This window comes from Myodes glareolus, chromosome 20 (assembly GCF_982192425.1).
Source record: "Myodes glareolus chromosome 20, mMyoGla1.1, whole genome shotgun sequence".
In the NCBI taxonomy this organism is placed as follows: Eukaryota; Metazoa; Chordata; class Mammalia; order Rodentia; family Cricetidae; genus Myodes; species Myodes glareolus.
The window spans coordinates 46,902,970-46,929,038 of record NC_142045.1 but is presented as its reverse complement, the minus strand read 5'-3'; the positions used below and the strand labels follow the sequence as shown (position 1 = coordinate 46,929,038).

The window sequence follows — 26,069 nt, the reverse complement described above, 5'->3', positions numbered from 1 at the left end:
GGATCATTCTGGGGTTAGTTCTAACACAGAGGTGAGCAAAACAGGAGTCTTCAGGAAACTAATGCTAGCTCAAGTGAAGATAATTAGCTCCTTTTCAGGATTCTTGTTTTCAGAGGTCATAACAAGCTTTCTGAGAAATATCTGCTCTTATTATTAATTGCTTGATCTATTGTTTTTTTTGTATTATTCTGCTATTGAATAAGTGCTTTCTCTTTACAATCTCAGGTCATGGAACTTTTAAATTGCTATTTAGTAGCAAAGCATTCTTCCTCCCTTGCAAATTTTCTTCTCAATACCCCTAACTGACCTTCCTTCGGATTCTTTAACACTTATTTTTACAGGAATAAACAACAGTAAACTATTCCTGGACTCTCAGGACATGGGAAAGGAGATTCGCTCTCTACTGACGTGCAGGAGGAAGAGAGAGGCGTGGTGCCTCCGACTGCTCGCTTCTGCTTGGTACCTGCAGATCTCTTCAGTTCAGGCAGAGATGAACTTGTAACTTGTTGTAAATCCAGAACACTGTGAATTGGAAATGCATTTGACACACCTACCAGACACTGTAGGTCACAACGCTGAATGTTGTCCAGTGTGGTCGTTTATTGTCATGATCCCGGGGTGGGGGGAGGGGGAGCTTTGACGTACCACACTGGCCACCACCGAGAGAGGGTCACACTGCATCATCACGAGGTAGAAAAAGACCAAGATTTGGAATTCAAAATGCAGATTCCCCTGCCTGCACGCTGCTTTCTCACCATTGTGAGAACCATCTGCTAGCTCCAGCTCGACCTTGTAGAAAGGGTTCATTTTCTGAAGCGAGAACATTCAAGGTGAAGTCTCCTAGTTACAGCTGAGCCCCCGCCTGCTGACCCTGCCTGGGATCCCTGGCGCCATCCTTCATGAGGAACACAGCATCCACTCAGTGGAAAGGTGGGGTTTGTAGTGTGCAGTCCTGGTCTTCACTTCAGCGTTGGTCCAGCCAGTGTGCTGACCTATTTCATTGATGACACGCTGTCTGTTTCTGTATTCTCTGCCCTTACTTTGTATTCAAACCTGGCACGGCATTGTTCTGAATCAGTGGTCCCTTCCTAAGCCCCATTGGATTGTGTTGTGAAGGATCCCATTTCCACCTTCCAGCCTGGGCTGGCCACCTGCCCTCAGATCCCCCTGATCCCATTGCCTCTTGGACCTAAGTCTACTTCCGGGTTGTCCTCAGTTCATTTGCCAACCTTCCTGAGTGATTTTTACTTTGCTACTCCCACTAAGACTTATCCTGGTGGCCAACTCTACCCTAGGGTCTAGGTATTCCTAGGTTTCTATTCTTCTATCCTGACCCATTCAAAATAGGTCAGGCTTGTGTCTGAAGCTTGACAAAATCCTCTCCACTAGAGCTGTGGCTGTTATTATTCATATGACATGTGGCTTTGGACTGAACTATGTCATATGCTTCCAGCTCTTTCCACCTGTGAGGAAACTGGCATAGACTGCACTGTTAGTAGAGCATCTGGGCCCTGTGTAGTAAAACATGCAGGACCACATTGCACACAAGCACACAATCTCTTTCCTGTCTTCTCTCTCCAACTTTCTCTCTCTTTTCTCCTCCCCTCTCTTCTCCTCCCTCTCCCCTCCTCTCTCTTTCCTCTCCTCTCCCTTCTCTTCCCTCCCATCCCCTCCCCTTTCTTTCCCTCTCCTCTCTTCTCCTGTCATTCTCTCATCAGTAAATCACACAGGTTGGCCTGGAACTCATGATCCTCCAGAGTGTTGGGGCTACCAAGCCTTACTACATATCAACATTGTTAACCTCCATATTTTAAAGATTCAAAATGTGTTCTTTTTGTGTATATATTTGTTATAAAAAAAGATATAAAATACAACCAAAACAAAAAAACATGAAATTTATACTGTTCAGAAATAATAATTCTTTATCTCTTCAGTTACATCATCTTATTTTCTCAGATCAAACATTATATAAGATATATATATATGTATATATACACATATATCTTATGTAAAAGTCCCCTAAAAGGATACCCAGACCTCTCTAACATTCATTATTATATCCCTTTTGTACTTCTGAATGATTGGATCTTTAAAATTGTGTTTATAATTGAAATAATTGATGTGGGCAAATTTGCTTTCCAGTAAATGAATGTGGGGATTAGGTTAAAGAATTATTTTATGTCTATGAATATTTGACTGCATGTATGTCTGTGTACCACATGTGTGCCTGGTGCCTGCAGAGGCCAGAAGTGGGTATCAGAGTTCCACACAGCTGTGAACTGCCATGTGGGTGCTGATACTCAAACCTGAGGACTGTGGACAAGCACCCAGTACTCTTGACCACTGTGTCGTCCATCGTTCTAGCACCTTGTGGGGGTGAACTTTAATAAAATTAAAACGTTTTCTTTCACTTTTCAGTATCAAATTCACAGAATTCTTTTAAGTCTGTAACTGGTTTTTGCATTTGACAGAAGAAATAGCAGTAGCTACTGTCAACAACCCTGTTACATGTTTGCTGAGCCTTTTACATCATCATTTTGTTTCTGTCTAAAACGAGAGAGAGAGAGAGAGAGAGAGAGAGAGAGAGAGAGAGAGAGAGAGAGAGAGAGAACAGGAGAGAGAAGGAAGGGGAAAGGGTGCAACTGCTTCCTAATTGCGGTGGTTTAAATGAGAATGGCTCCCATAGACTCACATGGGAATGCTGAGTCACCAGGGAGTGGCACTATTAGGAGGTGTGGCCTTGGAGTGGGTGTGGGGTTGTTGGAGGGAGTGTGTCACTGTGGAGGTGGGCTTTGAAGTTTCCAATGCTCAACATCTGCCCAGCATCTGAGTCCATTTCCTGTTGTCTTCTGATCAAGATATAGCCGGTACCACGTCTACCTGCATGCCGCCATGCTCCCTGCCATAAAGATAATGGACTGAACCTGTGAACTCTAAGCTGCCACCTCAATTAAATGTGTTCCTTTACAAGAATTGTCATGGTCATGGTGTCTCTTCACAGCAATAGAAACCCTAACTAAGACACATGGTCTAAGTAATTATATAGTATATAAAGTTTTTGTTTGTTTGTTTGGTTAGTTTGTTACCCAAACAGTGCCACCAACTGGGGACCAAATCTTCAAACACATGAGCCTATGGGGGTCATTATTATTTAAACCACCACAATGTACAACAAAGACACCTGCACATCCCTGTTTTTTTTTTAATTTATCCATGGCACTATTTACATGGGCCATTTAGGAACCAGCTTAGATGCCCATCAGTAGATGAGTAAGTAAAGTCATATATATACACGGTGGAATCATATTCAACCATAAGATAAATGAAATTATGCTATTTGCAGGCAAATGAATGAAACTAGAGATCATCATGGTCAGAAAGAAACAGAATGAAAAAGACAAATACCACACAGTTCTTTTTCTACATGGAATGTACTTTTTTTTAAAGGAAAAGAGAGACTCTTTGAGAAGACAGGAACGGGGTAGGGATGGGATAGAGGACAAAAACAGTTAATGTACTTTACAAGACGCATGCGTGTTAGAAAATGTCATGATGAACCCTGTCATCTTCTATAACTACACACTAAAGAACAAAAACAAACAAATCTGTTTTGAAATAGTAAAAGATAAATACATTATTCATTAAATTTTTTCATTCATTTTACATTCCAATAAATTCATTTCTTAAAGAGGATAAGCAAATGGTGACTAATCATGCGAAAAGAAAAGGTGTCAGTCATCAGGGAAATGAAAACCCGAGTCCAGCTAGATAGAGTCTCACGCCCACTAGTAGAGATTAAATGAAGGTAGCAAATCTTTACATGGTCGTAAAGAAATGGGCATGCTTGCTAAATGCATTAGAAATGTAGAATTGTGAAACCCCTAGTGCACACTGTTGTGTAGACCCTCAAAAAATTATGCCTAATCATGTGATCCATGTTTAGGTGTCTTCCAAATTGTTTTAACGCAGGTATTTGAGCAAATAATTGTGTACTAATGGCTATAGCTGCAGTACTTGCAATAACCTGAAGGTGAAGACAATCCAACTGTTCATTAGCTATCAGTGAAAAACACATATATGGACTATGTGAATAAACAAGAAACGCTATGTCAAGGAACTGAAGGTAAACACAGTTCACATATGTGTAGTTCAATTTACCTACACTATGCGGGGTAACTAAATCCATGGTGACAGAATGTGGACCATTGGTCTCGTGGGACTGGACATAGAGAACAATCAGAAATTACTCCTTAAGGTCCAAAGTATCCTTTAGGGTGATAAAAATATGTAGATTAGATGGCGATGGTGGTTACTTAAAATTTATGTCTTAGGTGCCAGTGAATTGTTCACCTTTATTGGGATAAATGTTATTTTATATGAATGTCACCTAAAAGAAAAAATAGATATATTTTTCTACATTTTCTAATACAAACACATTTATTCACATACTTTTCATTGTTTAAAACAAAATGAGCAATATAGTTTCATGCCTTTCAAATACAATTTCCAATTAACAATGGAAAAACCCATGGAAATGCTAAGAGGAAGCTATAAATACAAGGCAGACAAAGACAAAAAGAGTAGGCACTTTGTTCTTACCGAGAAGGCAGACTGATAATCTCTACTCCTTGCTTTGGAACTATCCTGGAACTAACTTCAAATGCATGGATTTAAAATCTTTAATTTGGGGGCTGGAGAGTTGGCTTCGTAGTGAAGAGCACATGTTGCTCTTGCAGGGAACTGGGGTTCAGCTCCCAGGACCCACCCATGTGGGACAGCTCACAACCAACTATAACTTCAGCCCCAGAGGGAGCCGCTGCTTCTTACCTCCATGGCGCCTACACACACACACACACACACACACACACACACACACACACACACACCGATTTATTTTTTTTTAATCCTCATTTTCTTTTTAGGGTGATTGGGAATTTATGAACATCCTGCCTTCTTCATTTATCTTGGAGTTCTGATTTCTAGATTTTCAGGGGCTCACTTCGGCTATGCTGGTTAATATTTCCTCACAATCCACAGCTGCCTCATCTGTCATCACCTCCACGAAGAAGAGGAATGTTGCTTGAACAACACAGGGACCTCGCTGAGTCTCTCCATCTTCATAACAAGTCCGCTCAACTGCTGGACACAGTGTGTCCACGTGTGCAGAGGCCATAGATTCCCTCCGGTTTTCCTCACTTACCCAGTGTAGAGCCATTCGCTCTTTAACTCCTGTCCCAAACCTGACAAGGACTGTTTCCCTTAAGACTTGGTTTTATGAACTGTGGATGGCTACATGTTTGCAAAACTCTTTCCTGTAAGGCAAATCACCAAAAGCATGCGTCTACATTATGTTACCATGGCGCTCAACAGAACCACTTTTCAGGACTGTGGGTTAATTAGGAAAGCAGCGTATGTGGGGTTTTCTGATAGAAGCCGCTGACTGCAGAATGTGCACCATCTTCTCATTGTTTCCTATATAAAGGCTAGCATGGTTGCTCCTGATGGGCTGGTACTCTCCTCTTTCCTTTAGGTAATGAGGAAGGCAATGTTTCTTTACAGCTCTCCCTGGCCCTGCTTCCCTCAGGGACAGAAGCTGACAGCTCTGTTCAATTTCTGTAGCTTTCTGTAATCTAGATAAATAAATATATAGATAAATGTCTGAAGGGACTCCGGCCAGCCCACGCATGGCAAACACGGCTCTGACAGGCCTTCCCTTCTCTTTCCCCTTTGCCTTGCTAAAAACCATTAGATTACATTCTTAAAGCTTGCTACCAAGGTCTACTCCCTTATTTGACCACTTCCTCCTCCTGAGGCTACCAAGGTCCAGCTATCAAAGTCCAGCAATCCAAAGTCCCCTTTTGGTGGAACTGAGTAACCTGTCCAGTCAGAATTAAACACCTCATCCTAAAATGGGGTCTCCTGTTTTACCTTTTTAAACTGCCGTTTTACTATGTCCCCTGCCTGACCTTCTCTATCCAGATGCAGTCCTTTGTCTGTCCCCCCCCCCCAGGGACAAATACCCCTTCCCCCTCTCCCTTGTTCCCTACCCTTCTCCCTTGTCCTTTATCTCCTCCTGTCTTTGTCCCTTATTCCTGTCCTTCATCCCTCTGGGGCAAATAAATTTTCTTTGTGCTGAGAACTTGGTCTTGGGCTGTCTTGAGCCTACTTTGAGGTCCCTACAATATCTGCTTGGCTTTGGGACCTGCTTAGCATCTCCTGTCCCTCTCTTTCCCCTGTTGTTTTGTCCTAATAGTTTATACTTTTTTGGTTGATAGAAAAGACAAGAGTTTAAGTCTTAAGGTTCTAAACTATTCAGAATTTTGAGGAACAAATGACCCCGATTTATCTGTGTGACTGATCAAGGACTGTAATAATTTTGTTGCCTCAATTTTCATCTCTAAAATGAAGATGGTTAATGCTCACATGATCACTATGGAAACAAGTCACATGATATTATTTTTCCATTTTTTTCTTCTTAAAATCTATGGTAAAATAGCAACTTCATCATTTGCGATCTTAACCATTTTTGAACTGAATGCTTTCACAGTTCTGTGTAGATCTTTGTTCTGTAAAATCAGAAAAGCTTTTGAACACTCAAGACCCTGCTCCTTAAACACCATCTTTTTACTCTGATCCTCTGAGCCCCTGGCAACCACTACTCTACCAGTGTCTCTACAATTTTGACTCCTGCAGATAGCTCATGAAAAGTGAAAGCCTGTGTTTTTCTGTACGTGACAGGCACAACGCCCTCAGGTTTCATCCATGTTGCATAATGCGCCCAGAGTTCTAAGGGTGAATATTCTTTTATAGCATGTGAGTATATGGCCACCGCTTGTTTGTCCATCCATCCATAGGTGAATATTTCAGGTGCTATCACTTTTAGTTACCGGGAACAATGCAGCTACACGCTGCACACACATATGTTTCTTTGGGGTATAAGTAAAATTGCTGGATCAAATGGTAGTTTTATTTTATTTTTATTTTAATAGTGTTTTCCAGAATGATGGCACCAACTTATAATCTAATCATTGTGTAAAAAGCATTTCCCTTTCTTCACATGTTTGCTAACACTCACTGGCTTTTTTTTAATAATAGTCTATTCAACCTCAGGAAGATGACAGATTATTATTTTTATAATCTCATAAAGATTTTACCCTGTTTTTTTCTTCTAAGAACTTTATGCTTTTAGGGTGGTTTGAAAGTTTTTTCAATCTACTTTGAGTTAATTTCTCCTACGACGATTTCTGTGATTTCAACTTATTTTACACATGTGTATCCAGCTTTCCCAAGATCATGTACTGAAAATATGGCCCTTCCTCTGTTAAATGGTCTTGACATCCCTGACAAAAATCACTTTGTGACATATGTATCTATATATGTCATACACAATATGACTTTATTTCTAGGGGTTTAGTTCCATTCCATTTGCCTCTATCTGTATTTGTGAATAAGCACAGTTTTGATTATTGTTTTGTAATAAGTTTTAAAAATAAGCATATGTTAGATATCCAACTTTGTTCCTCTTCATAGCATTATTTTTGGCTTCAAAGGCCTTTGGAATTCCATGCTAATTTTTATTTGTGCATATGTGTATACATGTTTATGTTGGCACAAATGTTCATGCACGTGAATGTGTGTCTCTGTGTGTATGTGTGTGTGTCTGTGTGTGTATGCATGTGGAAGCCGGAAGTCAATGTCAGATGTCATTTATAAATAGCTTCTCTACCCTTCTTGGTTTGAGACACAGTATTTCACTGAAATGGGAACACATCAAATCGGCTGGATTGGCTGACCAGGAAGTCCCATGAGTCTTTCTGTTTCTACCCCTGACACTGGATCACAACTGAGTGCTGTTACAGCTGGCTCTTACCTGGGTGCTGTGCACCCAAACTCAGGTGGTCATATTGTACAATAATCACATCACTGAGTGATCCACCACCTCCTCAGCCTAAACTTTCACATTGATTTTAAGATAGAATTTTCTAATTCTGTATAAAGGCTGCGATGGTTTTGACAAGGATTGCCTTATATCTATAGGTCACTTTGATATTATTGACATGTTCATAATATTAAATTGCCTAACCCATAAATACATGATGTTGTCTCACTTATTTTTCTCTTCTCTTAATTAAGCAAAATTGTGTAGTTGCCTGTACATTTTTCCCTTCTTGGTAAAGTACAATACTATGTTTAATTATTTATTTTGATGTTATTGCTAATGGAATTCTTTTCCAAATGTGATTTTTTGCATCAATTTTGAATCCTGCAACTTTGCTGAATTCATTTATTAATTCTAACATACAGCTTTTAGGCATAATAATTTTAAGCATAAACTAATTCCAAACATCTCATATGGATATTAATATATAAAATAATTTAAACAATTATTTAATCTTTCTCTCCCCATGGAAGCACTTTTCACAAAAGGATTCCAGTCAATTCTGCAGTCAGTGTTCTTACATGGTTCTGTATCTGTTCATGTAAATGTGTGACTTTTCTAGAACCGAGTGAACATTCAGGATCTATGCCTTACATAGCAACAGAGCCTGCTCTTCGTGCCCCATGACCTCATGATGTTCTAGGATGACACTGCCAAAAATTTAAATATTTCAGTTCCAGCCTTTTTGTCAGCACCTGCTTTAGAGACACTGGACAAGAGACGATGTGCTTTCTCTAAATGGCGTTGCCTTGGTTTCCTGAGCATCCTCTCTGATGTTGTATGGAGTGACCAGAGGTCGCTCCTAGAGATGGCAGCAGTATTTTCTCAGGTTTCTTTCAGTCACATTTCCCACCACTTCTCTCTTTGTTATCCACAATTCAGAAGAGAGAACTAATTCTCCTGCCCATTTTTACCTTTCTTATACATAGTCCCGATCAAATGCTGCTTCAATAAAGCAATATTTCAGCAAGCAGTTCTTCTGTTTTGTCTCCAGGGGGCATTCCAGATGTCCTAAGGAGATTCCAAAGTAACCTCTGCTTCCCATCCTCCCCAATTTCCTTCTCATGTTTTGAATAGGACTGGGTATGCCTGGGTTGGCAAATTCAATTCAACACTGCTTCTGTCCACAGAATCTACAAAGTGGGAGTGGATGGTACCCATTCCGGGTTGAGTTGGCTCTTAAGAAAGACCTAAATTTTCTAGATTTCTTCTGTCAGTTGAAAACACAACTCTTCCCTCAAATGGAATAAGAAACACTTTGTTTTGAGCCAAATATGAATGATGACAGCCTCAGCACACAGATTTGGGTTATCACAAAGACTTTTTTTCTGTTTCAGCTGGTAGAAATTTTATTCTCAGAGTTTCTTAGCCTATAACCTTGGCTTTGTCCTTGATTCTCCTTTTCTTTTTTTGGATTTTTTATTGCTTTATAAATAATACCATTCAAAATTTCCACCTCCTCCCCTACTCCTATTTCCCTCCCACTCCGCCACACACCCTCCCTCCTCTTCCTACAGTCCTAAGAGAGGGCCAGGTACCCTGTCCTGTGGGAAGTCCAAGGCCATCCCCGCTCCATCCAGGCCTAGGAAGGTGTTCATTCAAACAGACTAGGATCCCAAAAAGTCAGTACATGCAGTAGAATCAAATCCCAGTGCCATTATCATTGTCTTCTCAGTCAGCCCCAATTGTCAGCCACATTCAGAGGGTCTGGTTTGATTGCAAGCTCGTTCAGTCCCAGTCCAGCTGGCCTTGGTGAGCTCCCATTAGATCAGGCACACTGTCTCAGTGGGAGGACCAACCCCTCGCAGTCCTGACTTCCTTGCTCATCTTCTCCTTGGTAGAATTTTTGGGTTCACTTATATATGCTATCATATCAGCTGCAAGTAGCAAAAGTTTGACTTCTTCCTTTCCAATTTGTATCCCCTTGATCTCCTTTGTTGTCTTATTACTTTAGCTAGAACTCCAACTACTATATTAAATAGATATGGAGAGAGTGGACAGCCTTGTCTTGTTCCTGATTTTAGTGGAATCACTTTGAGTTTCTCTCCATTTAGTTTGATGTTGGCTTGCTGTAAATTGCCTTTATTATGGTTAGGTATGTTCCTTGTTTTCCGAATCTTTCCAAAACCTTTATCATGAAAGGGTGTTGGATTTTGTCAAAGCCATTTCAGCATCTAATGATATGATCATGTGTTTTTTTTCAGTTTATTTATATGCTGAATTACTTGATAGATTTTCATATGTTGAACCATCCCTGCATCTCTGGAATGAAACCTACTTGATCATGATGGATGATTGTTTTTTGTGTTCTTGGATTTGGTTTGCCAGCATTTTTTTGAGTATTTCTGCATCAATGTTCATGAGGGAGATTGGTCTGTAATTCTTTTTCTTTGATGTTTCTTTGTGTGGTTTTGGTATCAGGGTATCATTTTTTTTTTTGATAAGGCAACCATATATTTCTTGTGTTTGGTAGGCAGAGTAAGGGGGAAAACCCCCATCAGAAAGAAGTTTGGGTACCGTTTATAGCTCCTGGTGAAGATCAGGAAGGTCTGCATTGTACTACATCATAGAACGAGAGAGGAAGCTCAAGAAATCATTCCCTTTGTTTCTTCACAGGGCTTCCTGAGCTTCCCGAAGTTTTTCAGGATGATGTCATATAACACAGCATAAGCATTACGGATCTCCTTGACCATCAGCGGGATGTCCTGGTACCTGCCTCATCCAGCTCATGCACCAGCTGGCAATGCTCACCCACGTGAGGCTACTTGGCTACTTTTGGTCACTGCATCACCCTTCTCTGAAAAATACTTAGAGGTTTGAGTGTGGAATCCCTCCAGCTTGGTATGAAGACTGGTCATCAGCTCAAATACCTTCTCCTGGACAGCCACTCCACAATTATTCCCACCCTCTAGCTGAAGTATTTGTAGTTGCAAGCAGGTAGTGATCACATTGAGTTGCTCAATGACATCCTTGATCTCAGGCTTTAGGTGCTGCAGGAGGACCACAATCTTTTCATTGTGGTTCACTGGGCCACAGGGAGGACCTTTGTCTTCCTCTTCCCCTTTCTTCTCATCCTTTTCTTTTTTCTCCTGTTATTTCTTCCATTCCTCCTCTTTGTCCTTGATTGGATCAGGTACTGGGATGTCCAATGTAGCATTCAGATAGCTCAGGTTGGCTTCACTGAGAGCTGGCTCATTTAAGAATGCACCCAGCTCTGAGATCTTCTTTGCTTGAGTTTAGGACCTCTGAGGAACTAGGCCTGAGCCAGGGCCTCTGTGGGTATGGGTGTGAATCTGGGACCTCTGAGGGTCTTGGCAGGAAACAGAGATCTCTGAGGGTTCAGGTGAGTGTCTGGGACCTCAGAGGGAGTAGACCTGAGCCAGGACCTCTGTGGGCTTGGGCATTGGTCTGGGACATCAAAAGGAACATGCAGGAACCAGAAACGTCTGTAGATCCAAGCATGAGTCTGGGATCTCTGAGGGAGTAAGCCTGAGCCAGTTCCTCTATGGGTCTGGGCACTCCCACACCCAGGACCTCCTAAGGAGTAGATTGAAGCCAGAGTCCTTTACAGGACCAAATACAAGCCAGGGATCTCTGCAGGAATGAATGCAGACCAGGGACATTTATAGAAACAGGTCTGAACCAACAACCTAGGCTAGAGCAGGTATGAGACAGCAAACTCCAAGGGAGTGGAGCAAAGCTGGGGAACACTAAGTGACCTCCAGGAACATGAAGTGACCAACAGGGTAACTAGAACCGTGGCACTGACTGCACCATGAGGAACAACCATCTGAGCCTTGGATTCACCGACACCTAGAATATTAATCAACAGACTCACAGACAGCCCCAACCACACCTATTAGAGGAAAAAATGAGTAGAAAAGGTAAAAACACATACAATACCACAAAACGCAACACAACACCAGTAAAACCTAAAGACCCTACAACAGCAAGATTTGAACAACCAAATATAGATGAAACAGAAGAAAATGACCTAAAATAATTTCAAGAGAAAAAGCAATCAAACATATGAAAGGAACTATTCAAGACTTGAAAACTGAAATAGAGACAATAAAGAAAATACAAGCCAAGGGAATTATAGAAACAGAAATCATGAGAAAACAATCAGGAACCACAAACACAAGTATAAACAGTAGAATACAAGAAATGGAAGAGAGAATTCCAAGTGCTGAAGATACAATAGAAGAAATAGACTCAACGGTCAAAGAAAACATTAAATCTAACAAAAGGTAACCCAAAATATCCAGAAAATATGGAACACCATGAAAAGATCAAACCTAATAATAATAATAGGTATAGAAGAGGAAGTTCAACTCAAAAACACAGAAAATATATTTAACAAAATCATAGAAGAAAACTTCCCCAACCTAAAGAAAGATATGTCTATGAAGGTACAAGAAGCTTACAGAACACCAAATAGACTGGATCCAAAAAGAAGTCCCATTGTTGCATAATAATCAAAGCACTAAACATACAGAGTAAAGAAAGAGTATTAAGAGCTGCAAAGAAAAAAGGTCAAGTAACATATAAAGGCAGACCTATTAAAATTATTCCTGACTTTTCACTGGAGACAATGAAAGCTAGAAGTTTGTGGTCAAGTGTTATGCAGACATTAAGAGACCATGGATACCAGACCAGACTACTATACTCAGCAAAACTTTCAATCACCATAGAAGAACAAAACAAGATATTTCATGACAAAACCAGATTTAACCAATACCTAGCCAAAAATGCAGCTCTACACAAAATACTAGAAGGAAAACTCCAACCCAAAGAAGTTGGATACACTAACAAAAACACAGACAATTGATGGTCTCATGGCAGCAAATCCCAAAGAAGGGGGAAATGCACAAATTAACATCACCAGCAATGAAAACTAAATTAACAGGAGATAACAATCCCTGGTCATTAATATCCCTTAATGTAAATGAACCCAACTCACATATAAAAAATCACAGACTAACAGATTTAATATAAAAAGAGAATCCATCCTTTCTCTACATACAAGAAACATGCCTCAACCTGAGAGACAGACATTGTCTCTGAGTAAAGGATTGGGAAAAAATATTCCGATCAAATGAACTTAAGTGTGTGACGCACCTCTTGACCAGCAAGCAGGAACGACCACGAAATCAAGGATTCTTCTCTGATCGCACTTTATTGGAGCCACTCGGTTGAAGGGAGAGCAGGAGCAAAAGAGAGAAAGAGAAGAGAGAGAGAAAAGACAGAGAGAGGGAGAGCAGGCAAGAGAGAGAGAGAAAGTGAAAGAGAAAGAAGCCCAAGCAGCAGCTGCTTTTCTAGGGTGGAGAGGCTCGGAAACTGTCCTGATTGGTGAATACCATTCTGCTGGTGCCCAGGGCTTCAGGCTAGGGAACAAGGCTCAGTTATGCAAAAACAGACCAAGGCCCACTCGGCAACTTCAAAGGATCTGTTTACCTCCAAGCTGCAGGACGCCAGCACCATTAAACAATGGCGATGTTCTGATGGCTCCTTACATCTAAGAAATAAGCTGAGGTAGCTATCATAATATCTAACAAAATAGACTTCAAACTAAAATCAATCCAAAGAGAAAAAGAAGGACATTTTGTACTAGTCATATGAAAAATCCATCAAGATGAAATCCCAATACTGAAATCTATACCCCAAATACAAGGGTACCCTCATATGTAAAAGAAACATTTCTAAAGCTTAAATCATACATTAAACCCCACACACTAATAGTGGGAAACTTCAACACTCCACTCTCACCACTGGACAGGTCAGTCAGACAAAAAATGAACAGAGAATAAAGGGAACTAACAGATGTTATGACTCAAATGTACTTAACTGACATCTATAGAATATTCCATCCAAACATAAAAGAATATACCTTCTTCTCATCACCTCATGGAACCTTCTCAAAAATTGACCACATACTCAGTAACAAAGCAAATCTCAACAAACATAAAAAATTGGAATAATCCCATGTATCTTATCAGATCACCATGGTTTAAAACAAGAATTCAACAGCAATACTAATTCCAGAAAGCCCACAAACACATGGAAATTAAACAATGCTCACCTGAATCATCAATAGGTCAAGGAAGAAATAAAGGGAGAAATCAAAAACTTCCTAAAATTCAATGAAAATGACCAAAAACATACCCAAATTTATTGGACACAATAAAAGCAGTGTTAAGAGGCATGTTCATAGCACTAAATGCCTACATAAAGAAGCTGGAAAAATCCCACACTAGTGAATTAACAGAACATTTGAAAACTTTAGAACAAAAAGAAGCAAATTCACCCAAGAGAACTAGATGGAAGGAAATAATCAAATTGAGAGATAAAATCAACAAAATAGAAACAAAGAAAACAATCTAAAGCATCAATGAGACAAAGAGTTGGTTCTTCAAGAAACTCAACAAAATAGACAAACATTTATCTAAACTAACCAGAGGGCAGGGAGAGAATATCCAAGTTAACAAAATCAGAAATGAAAAGGGAGACATAACAATCATCATGGAGGAAATACTGAGAATAATCATCAGGTCATATTTTGAAAACCTGTACCCCACAAAATTGGAAAACTTACAGGAAATGGACAACTTTCTGGATCGATATCACTTGCCAAAATTAAATCAAGACTAGTTAAGCAAATTAAACAGCCCTATAAATGCTGAAGAAATAGAAATAGTCTTCAAAATCTCCCAACCAAAAAAAAAAAAAAAAAGTCTAGGATCAGATTGTTCAACTGAGAAGTCAACAAGATTTTCAAAGAAGAGCTAATACCAATACTCCTCAAATTATTCTACACAATAGAAACAGAAGGAGCATTGCCAAACTCTCTTTATGAGGCTACAATTATGCTGGTGTAGGAGGCCCTTATTTCTGTGTTTCTTATATTGGTTAATGAATAAAGAAACTACTTAGGGGCCTGTTGATAAGGCAGAATTTAGGTAGGCAGGGAAGACAGAATTGAATTCTGGGATGAAGAAAGCAGAGTCAGAGATATGCCATGGATCTGCCAGAGACAGACACTGGGAATTTTACCCAGTAAGCCACTGCCATGTGACAATTCACAGATTAGTAGAATTTGGTTAAATTAAGATGTAAGAATTAGTCAATAAGAAACTAGAACTAATGGGCCAAGCAGTGGTTTAATTAATACAGTTTCTGTGTGGTTATTTCAGGGCTAAGCTAGCTGGGCAGCTGGGATGAACAAGCAGCCTTGTACTTGCAACATTACCCTGACACCCAAACCAAAGAAAGACATTGCTAAGAAAGAGAATTACAGACCAATCTCACTCATGAATATTGATACAAAAATACTAAATAAAATCGAATCCAAAACCACATCAAAACCATCATCCACCATGAACATGTCAGCTTCATCCCAGAGATGCAGGGATGGTTCAACATATGAAAATCTGTCAATGTAATACACCATAAAAACAAACTGAAAAACAAAAACACATGATTCTCTCATTAGATGCCAAAAAAGCTTTCAACAAAATACAACATCCCTTCATGATAAAGGTCTTGGAGAGAGCAGGGATACAAGGAACCATGCACAAAACTCAAGACCAAATGGATCAAAGACCTCAGAATAAAGCCAGCCACACTGAACCTTATAGAAGAGAAATTGGGAAGTACACTTGAACGCATTGATACAGAAGACCACTTCCTAAATATAACCCCAGCAGCACAGACACTGAGAAAAACAGTTAATAAATGGGACCTCCTGAAACTGAAAAGCTTCTGTAAAGCAAAGGACACGGTCAACAAGACAAAATGACAGCCTACAGAATGGGAAAAGATCTTCACTAACCCCACATCAGACAGAGGTCTGCTCTCCAAAATATACAAAGAACTCAAGAAATTGGTCATCAAAAGAACAAATAATCCAATAAAAAAAAATGGAATACAGACCTAAACAGAGAACTCTCAACAGAGAAATCTAAAATGGCTGAAAGACACTTAAGGAAATGTTCAACATTTTTAGTCATCAGAAAAATGCAAATCAAAACAACTCTGAGATTCCATTTTACACCTGTAAGAATGGACAAGATCAAAAGCACTAATGACAACTTATGCTGGAGAGGTTGTGGGGAAAGGGAACACTTCAGCACTACTGGTGGAAATGCAAGCTGGTATAACCCCTTTGGATGTCAGTGTGGTGTTTTCTCAGAAAATTAGGAAACAACGTTCCTCAAGACTCAGTAATACCACTTTTAGGTATATATACAAAAGATGCTCAATCGTACCACAAGGACATGTGCTCAACTATGTTCACAACAGCATTGTTCATTATAGCCAGGACCTGGAAACAACCTAAATGCCACTCGGCCAAAGAATCGATAAGGAAAATGTGGTACATTTACACAATGGAGTACTACACAGCAGAAAAAAAATAATAACATCTTGAATTTTGCAGGAAAATGGATGGAGCTAGGAAACATTTTGAGTGAGGTAACCCAGACACAGAAAGAAAATTATCACATATACTCACTCATAAGTGGTTTTTAAACATAAAACAAAGAAAACCAGCTTATAAATCACAATCTGAAAGAACTTAGACAATAATGAAGACACTAAGAGAGACATATATAGATCTAATCTACATGGGAAGTAGAAAAATACAAGATCTCCTGAGTGAATTTGGAGCATGGGGACCTTCGGGGAGGTTTGAATGGGAGGAGAGAAGCAGGGAGGGGAGCAGAGAAAATTGTAGAGCTCAATAAAAATCAATTAGAAAAGAGTTGCATTTTTATTTTTAGTGAATTGTCTTTTTTTCTTTTTTTTTCTGTGACAACTCTGACAAAACCTTGAGAACAGGTTTATTGTGACTCCCAGTTCCAGGACACAGTCTATCTTGGTGGGGAAGTTAAGGGGGTGGGCACGTGGAGCTGCTGTTCACATTATGTCCACAGTCGGAAGCAGGAGACAATGGACGGGTGCTATCACTTTTCTAAGTTCTAAACACTTCCAAATTCCAGTCACAAATGGGTTCAATGGCCCGAGGCCCACATAGTCAGGTGTATCACAGTAGTGGCTCTACTTCTAGTATCTTTTATAGATAAAAGTCCTCCGATGGTTAATGTTAGCGTCGGAGAGAAATCCCACCCGCTGGGGTTGGCACCATCCATGACTGGGATCTTGGACTGAATAAGAAGAGAAGCAGAGCTGAGCAGTCTTTACTTCCTGACTAGTATTTTCACGCTCCTGCCATACTGATTTCCCTACCATGATGGACCCTTGAACCATGCATGGGGAGAAACTCTTTCTCCCTTATCTTGTTAGTTGCTTTTATAAAGGTATTTTATCACGGCAACAGGAAAAATAACTAAGATAGACATCTACTGAACTTTGGTAATTTTGATTTACTTTTGAGATAGGGTGTCACTGTGAAGCCCAGGATGGCCACACACTCTTGGTGTCCCTGTCTCAGGGTTCCCAGTCCTGGAACTACAAACATGCACGTTGTCATACACAGAATACTCAAATCTTTATCAAAACTATTATTTACCTTAGGAATGATAATTAATCTTTTGAGGTAGACAAAGCTCTGTTGAAACTAGTGCTTATATATTTCCATGTGTAGTACAAGACCATATAGACACGTGCCTTTCTGTCTCTGCGGTGGTGCAGTTGGTGACTTTCTTAATGTGCATCTGGCTTCACTTGGCAAACTGATAGTGTTACTGTTCTAAGAAACAAACAGACAATTACATTAACTATTTGGTCTTACTTTTCTTTATTACTTATTCAATGGTTTTCCTTTCCTTTTGTTATCTGACTTCCCATGCTTATTCTTCCTGAAGAACTCATTCTACATCTTCTATACAGCACTTCTGCTGCCTATGAATTTTCTCAAACTTAGTTTTATGTTTATTTCTTGCTTTTATCTTAAGGATAATTTCTCTGAATATGAAATTCTTGACTGGCATTTCTTTTAATTTCAAAATATTGATAGTTTCACATCACCTTTTCTTTTTCTTTTTCTTTCTTTTTTTTTTTTTAATGCAGCTTCTGGTGCAAAGTCTACTGATGTGATCATCTGTGTTCCTGGGTAGGGCAGGTGCCTAAATTTGTCTTTGGTGTGACTTTTTTTCACATTTGTTTTTCTGCAGTTGTTTGTAATTAATTATTAAATTCAGTTGGGTTAGAGAAAGGAGAGACATAGTGAAGAGAGGACATAGTTCCTGTTGGTGGTGTTCTCTGAGTTGATAGGTCTATGCACTGATATTTATCATTGATTTTAGAAACGTCTCAGGCATTAATACTTCAAATATTTACTTATCATTCTCTCTTTGATTACTTCTGGCATTCTTACAATACAGAATGCCTTCAGAAAACCTCTATAGTATCTAATATTTTACTCTGTTGGTCTCACTTTTTTCTCTGTGGATTTAAAGTTAGTACTTTTTCTATTGAATTTGAAGAATGATTATTTTCTTTTCTGTGTGGTTGCTGGATGAGTCTATATCAAAAGCATTTTAAAATCATTTTTGAGCTTTATTGTAATGTTTTTATTCTTACTTAGAGTCCCCAGCTCTCTGTTCTTATTGCTTATCTGTTAATATATGTTGATAACTTTTCTAATATATCCCAGAAGATATTTTACCTTGGTCTTATGAATGCCCAGTCTGATGATATAGGTACCAGAAGATTCCAGTTCTTTATGTGTCCTTATTTTTGTCTTTATTCTTCATCTTGGTCTATCCCAAACACCATTTCTCGTAGAGAGTCTGGCTTTACTGTTCTTTTAGCTATATTTCACTGTGGTTACACTGGAGCCTATAAAGGGAACAAGTAAATACTTCTCTCAGAAACTGATTATAACAATCCCACAATCATAGAAGTCCTGTTGCCCCGTCTCGATTTCTTCTGCAGTGTAGCCATTAAACCTTCTCTAACAACCTTGCTTGTCTTCTCTTTTCCCAGGCTTCAATGTTCTCAACATTATTCTATTATAATGGATCTTAAAATAATATTCTAATCATTTTCCCATTTTGTCTAAATAAAATTAAAAAGTTTTAACTTTAATATAATAAAATTATACAGTAAAAACAGTTATTAAGTAAGAATTATTTAAAATATTCAATCCACTTGTATTTAGCAGATTCATAGAAAATACTACATTATCTATCTTATTTTAGTGAGTGGTTCGGGAAAATTATCTGTATTCTGTCAATCATGTTTTAAATAAACGCTGATTGGCCAGGCAGGAAGTATAGGTGGGAAAACCAGGCAGGAAGTAGAGGTGATGTGATGAGAACAGGAGAATTCTGGGAAGAGGGAAGTTGATTCCTTCCACTTCTGCCCAGACCACCGAAGCAGCAGGATGTAATCTGCCCCACTGAAAAAGGAACTGAGCCACATGGCTAACATAGATTAGAATAATGGGTTAATATAAGATACAAGAGCAAATAAGAAACCTGAGCTAATGGGCCAATCAGTTTTATAACTTATAGAGATGTCTGTGTGATTTTATTTGGGGCTAAACAGCTGTGGAAACCGGGCAGGACAGAAAACTCCACAAGCAGGCCCCTTCGTGTTACAAGTGAGTCCAAAGTTTTATATCTAACTTACTTTTCATCATAATAAAGAAAATTATAACTCTCAGTATTTATCTTTTAACTCTCTCAGAGACCCAGAATGATGTAACATTACCTAACAACAGAGACATCCTGCTGCCTGTACAGTCACCCAAAGTTCCTCTGCAATGCTGAGGCATTTATCATCATCCTACAGGCCTAAAGTATCTAGTAGACTTCTCAGTGAAGCAGGAAATTAAAGAACTATCCTTCCTTGTATTGTCAAAGTTCATCAGTCACTTCCCTCTGCATCCTGCAGAATGTCTGACAGACTCTTCAATGAAACAGGAACCCTGAAGGAGCATCCAACTTTATTTTGGCAAAGTTCAGTAGTCACTTTCCTGTGAATCCTGCATGTCCAGTTTATATACAGCGTATGGTCAAACAGTCAAGGCAAAGCATTTTCTTGCCCAAATGACTAACTTGCCACAATGAAAGTAAACTCCATAAGGAGTCTCCTTCATCATTACCTCCAAAGGAAATGTGTCTCCTGAAAAACCTTAGGTTATTAAACTTTTTAAATGCCATAAACTGTGGATCTTTGAAGTGTTTGAAAAATCATTTATCTGTCTAAAATGTACCTATTTAACCTTAAAAGCATAATGTGATTACAAGTTTGATTATTATAGATTAACTACTAACCTCATTTCTTATTTATACATTGCATTTTTAAATGAGCTGCATAAGCACAATATCCAAACAAGAGTTGAAATGTATATACAGTATAAGAAAAATAACTTTAAATTTGTATCGATATACCAAAATCTATGCCAATACAAAATTTCTGGGATTAATAGTTGTCTTTTTGTTTTATAATCCTGCATTCCCCTAAGTTATATCAAACATTCACAACCTAGCAAATAGCCAAAGACCTCCTCAACTATTGGGAATGTGGGCATCGTGTTCTCTAGAGTGCTTCCTGTTGTCTGTGAGCAAAAGCATTTCTAGGGGGCCCTGGGAAAATTTGAGATGGTGACCAAGTCCTGGAAGACCAGTTATAACCTTTTTTGATAGATATCACCTGCCAAGATTCAGGAGGACTCCCTTAAACAAACCCAATCCATATTATTTCATAAGGAATCCACAGTCTTTTGTCTCCTGAGGGAAGAAAACTCCAAAACATTTTGATTTCCATTTGACAAATATACTTTTGACTTCTTTCTTAAAGATACTCCTAAAGAATCTAGGTTGCTTCAACTTTGCAGTCCTATTCACAATCACATGTCTCCCAGCAGCTGTCCCTTGTCCAATAGCAATAAAAAAAATCAACAAAATACTATATAGGATCCAGACTCCCTGTGTATTTCACATCTCTATGTGGCTTGTTATTTTGTATCACTTTACCTCTCTCTTTAAGGACATTATTATTTTTAAACTATTTCTTTCTACAACTGTCCATACCCTTTTTCTTTCGTTCTTAAGCCTGTGCACACTGTAAAACAGACTGACACCTCTTCAAGGCTTTTTCTATCTGGGTCTCTTTTACTGCATATCTTTTAGGCTTTTTGTCTTCATGAGCAAAAACTGCTAAGCAGTGAGGCTAGAACCTCCGCTCTGCTTTGGTGGTTGGCTAAGCCAGCTTCTCAGGTCAGGAAAGCCAACCTAAGGCTCACAGCCCTGTTGAAGATTCATGACCGAGCCATGTGTTAAACCTTCCTAGCTATGAGAACCGGAACCTGGGTTGCTACAAATGCTTTCACTTTGCTTGCTCTTTCTGCTTAGCACTGCCCTGCGGGCTGAACAGCAGAGCCTCTTAAAGGAGCCACGCCCTTCTTCTTTATCTTTCCTTCTAATCACCCCTCCCCCTCCCCCAGCTTTCTTAAGCCCTACATGAAAATATAGGCCCACATTGGTAGCCAAAATGTAGTTGGTTGTTTTTACTCTTTGCTTTTACTTTTTGGGGGGCCCACCCAGTTCCCAAATAAATCACACAGTGAAGCTTTTCTTACTTATAAATGCCCAGCCTTGGCTTGGTTTGTTTCTAGTCAGCTTTTCTTAACTTAAATTAATCCCTCTACTTTTTGCCTCTGGGTTTTTACCTTTCTTTTACTTCTGTAATCTACTTTCACTCTTTTCTGTGGCTGACTGTGTGGTTGTCCTGTTATGTCCTTCTCCCCCAGATTTCTCCTCCCATTTCCTCTCTCTGCCCACCAGCCCTGCCTATCCTCTCTCCTGTCTTGTTCCTGGGCATTCAGCTCTTCATTAGACCAATCAGGTGTTTTAGGCAGGTAAGGGATCACAGATTCACAGAGTTAAACAAATGCTACATAAAAGAATGCAGCAATCTTTGCATAATTAAACAAATGTTCCACAGCATAAACACATGTAACACATCTCGAAATAATATTCTATAACATTATTCTCCTCCATTCTCTCCCTCCCTGTCCTCAGCACTATATAAGTGATTATAAATTGAAATGTGTTCTATGTTAAGATTATTGTAGACTCACTGCAAGGTACAAAGTAACAGATTCTATTTATCTTTCCCCTGATGAATTAACCCCTGATGACAGCTTGTGATGACTGTTTCAGTGAATCACAACTTGTGTGTTTACATTGATGATCAAGAGAGTTATCAGTCCCATCACAAAGATACCTCACCTTGTCCCTCCATAGGGCAAACCTCTTTGTTTCTGACCTTACTGACCTCAATCCCTGGTGATTGTTGACCTCCTCTCTGTTTCCGTAAACCTGGCATTTGAAAAACATTTAGAAATAAAATTCTTGAGGCTTAGGGATGGACTCAATTGGTAGAGATCACTTTCTTCACATGAGTGAAGAAGTCACAATTGACGCTTCAGCATTGGTTTTTAAAGAAGGTGATTCTATATATTATGAAAATATTAATATTTTGTGAATTATTTTTTGGTTTGTAAAAATTATTCCCCACCCACTTTGTATGTGACCTAACATTCCTCTGACTATAGGGTAGATCTTTCTGGAACTGAGGTGCAGATCACTGCAAAGGCTAAGAAGGGCATCAGAATCTGAAGCCCACAGTGGAGATTTCCCACTTGGCTGTAATCTTCTTATCAAATCCGCCTGCCACTGTAAGTGAGTTCATTTGTTTGTTTGTTTTTATTTTGTTTTGCTTTTGTTCTTTTCAGTTTTTTGAAATAGGATTTCTCTTTGAAGCTCTGTCTGTAGACCAGGTTGGCCTTGAATTCAGAGATCTCTGCTTCTGTCTCCCAAGTGCTAGGATTAAAGGCTTGCATTCCCACCACCAGGCTCCCATCATTGCGTTCAATGTGTTTCAAAAGTGTCTCTTTTTTTAACCTCCTTTTGTTCTGCTACCATGAAAACTCCATGTCCTGATAAAACACTGACCTAACCAACTTGGGGAGGAAAGGGTTTATTTGGCTTACACATCCATATTATGTCTGTTACTGAGGGAAGTCAGTGTAGGAAATCAAGGCAGAAACCTGGAGGCAGAAACGGAAACAGAATTCTGTTTCTGGGCCTACAGTGTACTGGGTCTTTTACATCAATCAAGAAAATGGCCCACAGAGTTGCCCAAAGGTCAACCTGATAGAGGAAGTTTTTCCATTGAGGTTTTGTCTTCTAAGGAGACTTGACCTTGTATCAGTTTGACAAAAATCAGTACACCTTATGAAATTGTTACTACATCGACGCCTGGTATTTGGGGACCTAAATCTGTTCCTGAGCCATGGATACACGTGTTTGTCCCCAGAATAAGCTGCCTCTTATTCCCTTTGAGGTGAGAATTGTGCTTTTGCTTTATCACTGTCTGTGTCTCTTTCCTATGGGGGTCACAGCAATCCTTCTACTCTCCTCCCCTCAGGTTTCTGTTTCCAAGGATTTGGAGCTTCCTTTTGATACTTACATTAGTGCTTGTCTGCTGGCGCTAAGTCTGCTGGAACACCGGATTTTGTTCACTTCATTTAATTTATTGTAAAATATTATTTTTTTGAGAAATTCATGAAATGTATTTTAATCATATTCCCCTTCCTCTACTCTTTACAACACCTCTTAGTTCCCCCTTTTTTAAATGCTCCAATTTATGTTGGGCATCCCCTGGAGTGTAGCTGGTCTACGAGGGGCACTGTCCTTAAACTGACTCTCATCCCCTCGGATCCAGTTCTTGTCAGGATCCTCCATTAGCAGTGGGACCTGTGATGCTCTCCCACCCTATACTGGAAGGTTGACGTGTTCTTTTGCAGGTCTTGTGCTGACAAGCACAGCAGCTGTGAGTTTATGAGAACAGAGCTCTTAACTTGTCCAAACGACTATGGTCCCATCATCCTCTGATTCTCATAGCCTCTCTGGTCCATCTTCAAAGATGGTCCCTAAGCTTTGTGGTGAGAAGAACTGATATGGACTCACTATCTGTGGCTGAGAACCCCACAGACACTTGCTCTCTGCGCTTTGACCTGTGGGAAGTTTCTGTAGCCTGGGTTATGCCTTTATTCACTTAAAAGAATTCTATCTGATTTTTGTTTTCAAGTTAGATATCTTTTCAAACCTTTTCTTCTGTGTCTCATGCAGCCCACCCCTCCATTTGTCTACTGACTGATGTCTTCCTGTGTCTGTCCACCAAGCTCTTAAGCTAATCATGTGTCTTAGCTCTAGGGTTTCTGTTTGTATCTTTTTGTTTTATTTCTTTAATGAGGTTTTCTACTTTTTTATTTCTCTAATGTTTGGAACAACCTATTAAATTCTGAGATTCTTGGTTTATTATGGTCTTGGTGTATTTCCCATTCCTAGTGCAAAAGAATTCCTTTCTCCCTGTGGAACCAGGTATGTCTGGCTTTCAGTGAGTATTTCTGGTGGATGGGGCAGGAGAGTATGCTCTCGGACTTTTGGATTCTCTTGTCTGGTAGGATCTCTAGAAGCCTCCTATTGCTTCTTCAACCCAACTCCCCAAGGATGCCTCTCTTTTCCACCCTACAGAGCCAACAGCAGATTCTTGCCTATCTCCCAACACTTCTACCAAAAACATAGACAACAAAGAAAAATGGAGGCAAGCAAAAGTGACAGCACCAGTGTGACCTGGAGGGAGAGGATGCCTGGATTTCACAACAGTTGTGAAGTAAAATAGACAAAACTTCATGTCACCACCACACTCATCCAACCTCGCTCTGTGAGAGACAGCAGGCCTGGAAACAGAGCGTGGAGGGTGAAGAAGAGCTAGCTGTTGATCATTAGACGTCTAAAACCTCTCCTGAAATGGCAAGACAACACAAATAAGTCACACCAGATGAACCCAGAGCAGGGCAGGTCTGCCCTCTGATGTCTTCCTAGGGCTTCTTGTCTTTGGCAGGAAGTCTTCCAACTCTACAGTCTTGATGTAGGTGTGTGTGCACCTGTCGTTTTCTCATCTGGCTCTGCTTCATGCTGTATGGGTCAGCTGAGCACAATAGTACTGAAGCTAAGATCTAATGCCATAGGCTCAGAGGTGCTATATCTTTTTTTTAAATCTTCCTTAGCTGGCCTTTTCTGACCTCAGTCTGTGGGAGGAGGGAGGGGCATTGCTTCACTGCCCCCTCACCTTATCAGGTGTGGGCTGGCTAAGAGTGAACCTGCACCCCCTCCCCACATGGCATCCAGGCAGAAGAACAGGACATGCTAGCTCTACAGGCCTCCTTTGTCCTTAATGCCTCCAAAGTTGAGGATTGTTCTGCTGCTATGAGTGAGGTGAAGACCCGAGGTCTCTCACCACACAGTGCTCACCAACACCAGAGTGTGAGAGGCCTTGTTCCTAGCAGGTAAAGAAAACATACCAAGCCATGCTATGGTCTTGTTTACACTGCCTGGTGGAATCATGGGATCTTCACTGTGGCCCACTGGAGAAGGAAGACTTGACTGCCCACTTGGGCCTCACCTATGTTCAGATGTTCGGGAATGGTGAAACCGCCCTGCCCCTGTTCTGGTCCTGTCATCTGGAGAGTGACTTCAGGGCTTTCTGCACCCTTTCCTGTTTGCATTTCCACATTCCTCAGTTCTGCACGACATCTGGATTAGAGAAAGCAGAAACTCAGCCCAAGAACTCACCACCAAGTGCTTCTTTGTTTTCCAGGTCCCTTGATCGATCCATCCTTTCCTCCTTCCTCACGTGGTCACTTTGTGTTTGTTTTGTAGAAGTTGCTCATGACCGCGAGGGGTGCGATCACCCACTGACACAAGGGGACGGATCTAATGAGAGCTCACCAAGGCCAGCTGGACTGGGACTGAACGTGCATGTGATCAAACCGGATTCTCTGAATGTGGCTGACATGGGGGCAGACTGAGAAGCCATTGACAATGGCACTGGGTCTTGTTTCGTCTGCATGTACTGGCTGTTTGGGATCCTAGTCTGTTTGGATGCTCACCTTCCTAGGCCTGGAGTAAGTGGGGAGGAACTTCAACTTCCCACAGGGCAGGAAACCCTTACTGCTCTTAGGACTGGAGAGGGAGGAGGAGAGGGAGTGGGGGGAGTGGGAGGGTATTGGGAGGAGGGGCGGAAGAGGGAATTTTTATAAATTAATAAAAAAATAATAAATAAATAAATAAATAAATAAATAAAAAAGAAG

The 26,069-nt window shown here is 40.1% G+C and overlaps 1 pseudogene; it reads right to left on the bottom strand.

Annotated features, from left to right (window-relative positions):
* Positions 1-9,567: 9,567 nt before the first annotated feature.
* On the bottom strand, positions 9,568-25,649 carry LOC148118828 (proteasome activator complex subunit 1 pseudogene; annotated as a pseudogene).
* Between the last annotated feature and the right edge of the window lie 420 nt (positions 25,650-26,069).